This window comes from Triticum dicoccoides, chromosome 6B, assembly GCF_002162155.2.
Source record: "Triticum dicoccoides isolate Atlit2015 ecotype Zavitan chromosome 6B, WEW_v2.0, whole genome shotgun sequence".
NCBI lineage: Eukaryota > Viridiplantae > Streptophyta > Magnoliopsida > Poales > Poaceae > Triticum > Triticum dicoccoides.
The window spans coordinates 6,079,862-6,085,459 of record NC_041391.1 but is presented as its reverse complement, the minus strand read 5'-3'; the positions used below and the strand labels follow the sequence as shown (position 1 = coordinate 6,085,459).

The 5,598-nt window shown below is 47.4% G+C and overlaps 1 pseudogene; it reads right to left on the bottom strand.

The window, feature by feature from the left end:
• Positions 1-3,380: 3,380 nt before the first annotated feature.
• On the bottom strand, positions 3,381-5,204 carry LOC119323974 (annotated as a pseudogene).
• Positions 5,205-5,598: the final 394 nt, after the last annotated feature.

Here is a 5,598-nt window from a genome sequence, read left to right as displayed (position 1 = left end):
TTCTTGGCCGGCCTTCCGGGCTCGCCGGGTCCCCTGCGCGCTTCGATCCGCGGGGTCGCGGCGCGACAAGCGGCCGCCCCGCGCCGGCCGTGGACCCCGTGGGGAGGGGAGAAGGAGGCCTTGCCGCCGCCCAAGCCGGCCAAGCTTCGCCCGGCGGCCCTGCTAGGCGGCAGCGAGTGGGGAGACCGCGGGAGGAGTGTGGGGGAGGAAGGCTAGGGTTCCCCCTGGGCGCTCGCGGGAGCGCCGCGGGAGGAAGGGTCAAGAAGCAGCCCCATCGTGCATTCTTTCTCTATCAAAGAAAACATACCATGTTTACTACCCAAAAAACCGCAGCAAAAGTAATAAATATGTAGTTGTGTTTCAGTGTATTCCTACCCCAAATACTTCATCCCTTAATTAAATTAGCACATACGTATTACTAGCAAGAAGGCCCGTGCGTTTTGCAACGGGAAAATAATTGCACGTCCTAGTTTGTGTTTCCACTTGAATGGCACATATTATGACCAAAATTTGTTGGCGGATCAAAAGAGCAATCCGCTTTAGTACTAACTTCCACTTTACACACTTTTTCAACTTGTAATGTAGTGTAATCATGTGTCCTGAAGGAATAGCTTCAAGATCAGAAATAGCTAGCAGGACCCGAAATCATTTGATCCCCAGCTACTCTGCTCAGCTCGTTGTGACTTCATTTGTACACTTCTTGTGGTTTTTGTTCCTGCATGTCCCGTCGCAATTGCTCACTCAATAAAAGAGATGAGAGAGATACAGTAGTATTCATAATAGAATGGATTCACCAACTGATGGTTACTCATCACAATACTCCTTCCATTCCTTTTTACTCCGCATATAAGTTTTGTGTTGAGTCAACCTTTACAAACTTTGACCAAATTTATATAAAAAAATATCATCATCTACAATACAAAATATACATAATATGAAACTAAATTCCATAATGAATCTAAAGATATTTTTTGGCCTTGTAAATGTTGATATGTTTTTTCTATAAGTTTGGTCAAAATAAAGATATCTTGACTTCAGACAAAAGTTATATGCGGACTAAAAGGAAACGGAAGGAGTACATTATAGCTTTGGGTCTTTAACTGGAGCACCAGAGTGTACGCAAGCAAGCATTGGTTTGCAACCCACACAAGACCATTTTTTTGACCTACAAAAGAGAGAAAATTAGTCAATATGGGCATCATCCTTTTGCACATATTGTCGGAATGTCGTTCAAATAAACAGCTAGCACGGACCTGAAAGAGATACAAGCATACATTTTTTCGAATATTAGTACAGTACATAGTCCTGGGTAACCACCTGTTGCAAATTAAAGATAGCTACTACTGGAGCTGATCCGCGCTTGGTAGAAGAAAATTACAAGAGTTAACCTGTAAACCCTCGTAGGATTTAGCAACCATTGCAAGAAAAACCAATATGTCACCAATGAACTCCCGATTACTTTCAGCAACGACTCTCTCAACAGTAGAGTTAATTTCAATAAGAGTTAACCAAAGACCATGATTTCAAGCCTCCTCGTCCACATATTTGAAGCGGAGAACCGACAGACGAAATTCTGGCGAACTAACTATGGAGCACTTTCGGATTCGGGCTTGTTTTCCGTGAAACTGTTTTGAGCAGCAAGACAAAATTATACAGGTATATGTAACAAATGTCTACTGTCAGCAACATCTATATTTGCTACAGTAAACTGACGAAATAATCCACTCCACTGAATACACCTCCTAATCCTATTTTGCTAGATGCATTTAGCATATCTATTCATGTGTATGCAATTAAGCTAATTGATAACTGAAGAAAAAGCAGAATATTGAAACTTGGTTCTCAGCAACATTACATTTCTTAGTAACTCTCGTATGCAAATATATGCAATGCAACACTGCAATATTACAAATCAGCTTTCAGTATGTTCTCCAGGATTACCATTTTTTCAGAAAAAATAAACCGACATAGGGGCACGTATCGCTGATTAGCTGAAATATAATGCAAAATACATAAAAAAACAGAGAAATAGTTGGTCTAATGCCTCCAGTTATATAGTTTCAATTTTGGTCATTTTCTTTCTCTACTTTCTTTTCTAAATTATATATATGTGTCGTGTCTGCTACTCCTAAGATAGTTGTCAAATCTGATCTGCTGTTTCTAGAATATGTGGATGACTGAACCATGTACTGTCATAAACAAAGAAAACATGTATTTGATTTGCCATGGAACTGCTTGAAATCGAAGATATGGACGATGGTGCAGCACAAATCAAATCAGCATCACAGCTTAAACTGAGGTCTGTTTATGATCAGTCTGAAACTCGACTCGATAGGCTGAATATACACAATGAAAAACAGGTTTCAGTGAGATTCTCAGATTCACACAGTAAAGTTGCTTAGAACTTTAAGTGAAAAAAAAATCATGCTATTATTTAGACCCCTTCGTAGTGGAGCATATGTATAATGTGAGAAGTAGATATAGGATAATCATAGAGCTAGGAGTATAAGGATTTTGTGCACTCATCAGAGTAAATCTTTTTGAATAGCTCTACTTCTAACTCAGCTAACCAATAAACATGATATGTTTATTAGAACTGTCATAATCTCTGAAGGTATATCCTGTAGTACTAAAAAGTTTTGCCTTTAGGAATGTAGTCTGCTGTGAAGATCAAAGCAATTTCGTTCATTCTCCGACTCCTGCATTATTTTCAATTGTCGTGCAGAAAAAGAGGATTTGAAAGTAAAGCTTCCATGGCATGCAGAAACAGAGCATGTGGTTGGATCAACAATACAACAACCTACAGTATATACTTGATTTTGGTTTGGATTCAGAAAATATGTACGTTGTTTGTAATTCAGAAATTCATGCTTCATTCATGTGGTACTGCTATTTCATATAGAGGGAGATCAGGGAGGAGAGCAGCAGCCTGCTGCTGCGATTTTGTTCATGCTGTTTCTTGGTCACGACTACACATCTATATAGAGAACGCAAAGGGCAGAAGGCTGCTGCTTGCTGCTTTCAAGGGGATACATACCTCTGTTGCAGCCGCCGCGGGTGACATTTGGATGGCTAAACAGACGATTTTGTTCCTCCGACGAACTCGGCGCTTCTTCCTCCGGCGAACTCGGCGGCGACATTGGACGTTTCATGACATTTTCGACGGGATTAGATGAAGATTATGGTCCAATGAGGCAACCTGACGGAGAATCCAACCAAGAACCCTTCCTTCTAATAGCAGGCAAGTAAAATCCGGGTCGGGCACTCCATTGATTGTGTTGGAGGACACGGTCTCCAATTTTCCATCCAAATCACGACACGGCAGCAGCCCTCCGTTTCTTCCTGCCGCTTCTGCCCTCTGCTGCTGCTGCCCACTGCTTCTACTTGCCACCGCTGCTGCTGCTTGCCATTGCTCTTGCCGCGAACTCAACGGCGTCCGGGTGTGGGGGTAGGCGGAGACCGGCGCCGGCGAGAAGACAGTGGAGCGCGTCGACCGGGCCGTTGTGGAGGTCATGGGCGCCGAGCTGCTCCACCCACCTCGAGCCGATGCGAGGAAGAGGAAGATAGCTCCGCAGGGGCGCCATGGGTGTGCCGACGAGTCCCTCATCGTGTCTGCTGGCCGACAAGCGGGTGCTGTGATGGGGTTTATCTCCAGGCCTAGTTTTTCCAAATTAATTCTTAGTAAATCACATCATGCCAGCTACTAATCGAAATAAAACCAAGCACATATCGGCTCTGCTTATCACAATTGCCAGTAAACTAAACAAACTAACTATATTTAACAAAACGTGCAATGCTCCAAGTTAGCCAGGGACTCAAACCTAAGGGATAGATATATATGAACCTGAAATTGGCTGAAATTTGCTTTGGTTTCCCTCTCAAGAGCCAGCCCAGAAATAGAGTCAGCAAACTTTTGTGCATCCTCCATTGTCGATATCAACAGAACCTAGGCGGCATCTGCATCCACCGCACTAGCCATCTGCCCCAACTCTCACTCGCTGCACCATCCATGGTCTGGTCCAAAGCCACCCCAGTTGATACCACCCACCGTCGTTCGCCGCAAGGGCGTCCTTCACCTGACACACATCCCACTCAGCCTTACCAGCAGTTGCCGCCTTCTCGCACCGGGATCGCCCCTCCAAGACCTCGGTGGTCTCCTCTATCACACAGCCGACAGCTCGCCGCAGCTTGTGCATATACTCATACGCCTTGTCTGCGTCCCAAACCGTTGCGCTGACCTCATGGAGTGCGGCGAACTCGGGCTCTTCTGGCGATACAGCGGAGGCCGCCATGTGGGCCTCAACCGCGTAGGCCTTTCCAGCCTCCCCGTCGCGCCGGAACGTGGCAAGCACGGGGCTGTAGGACCGGAGGCGCGGTGCGAGGCCGTACTTCTGCCGCATGGTGGAGACGACCCCGAAGGCCTCGTCGCGCCCTCGGTGTCTGCGGATACGACGCGGCCGAGCGAGGTGATGGTGGCCTCAGACGGGGGCGCCCCGGCCTTGGGCGAACACGCGGCGCGCGGCGGCGGCCGGGTGGACGGGGAACGCGGCGCGCGTCCGCGGAGGCGAGCAAGTGGAGGAGCTGCTCGTACTGGTGCGCGGCGAGGCGGAGGTCGGGCGAGGCGGAGGTCGGACGCCGTGTCCAGGCCGGAGACGGCCGCGTCGAAGGCGGCCATGGCGGCCGCGGCGGCTTCAGTCGGTGAGCGTGCACGACAGGTTGGAGTTGGGCCCTTCCAGCCTATGGACAAGATGAAGAAAGGAGTGTGGGCGGAATTATTACAAAATGCAGGGGTTCATTTGTAAAATCGAAACGTTTTCCTGGATCCACTTACGTAGGGACGGCGGGTTTAATTATTGGAAACTACAGGAACGTTTTTGCAAAAACGCTGACGACGTACGACCAGAAGCAATCAGCGCTTTATATATATATATATATATATATATATATATATATATATACTAGCACAAATGCCCGTGCGTTGCAACGGGAAACATTGTTACCTCTCTAATATATGTCAGCGAGTTTCTTCGGTTGCATCAATGCTCGCCTGCCCGCCCGCCCGCAGCCTACCCCTCACGCTCTCTCGTACGCGACAATATCGGCGGCTCACCTGCCCGCCCACACGTAGCCTACCCTCACACGCTCTCGTACGCGACGATATCGACGACTCACCTGCCCGCCTGCCTGTAGTCTGCCCTCAGCATGAGCGAGCTCCGGCGCGGCGCAAGTGATGACTCCAATGCAGTGTGCGTGAGTTCCTTCCCATGTTTTTCTGGTCAAGTCACTGCATGTGGGGTCTAGTGGAGGTGATCGGGTAGCCTCGTATTGGCCCCAGATTTGAGATGGGTTTGAGATATGCGGGTGAGTCCAGGCGTTTAGGAAAAAAAATAGGTGTACTTTTGAAAAAAAATACCGAACACTGACTGAACGAACATTTCAGGTGTTTCAGGAGGATATAGTGGGTGTAGATGCTCTAACCAGACTTCGTGGATGATAAACGTGCCTGAACTATTTCCATATATGCAGATACGTGAAGCACCTTTTGATAATTAGTCCACCACACACCATCGACGAACTGGGGTGTCCCTCTCGCTCCCA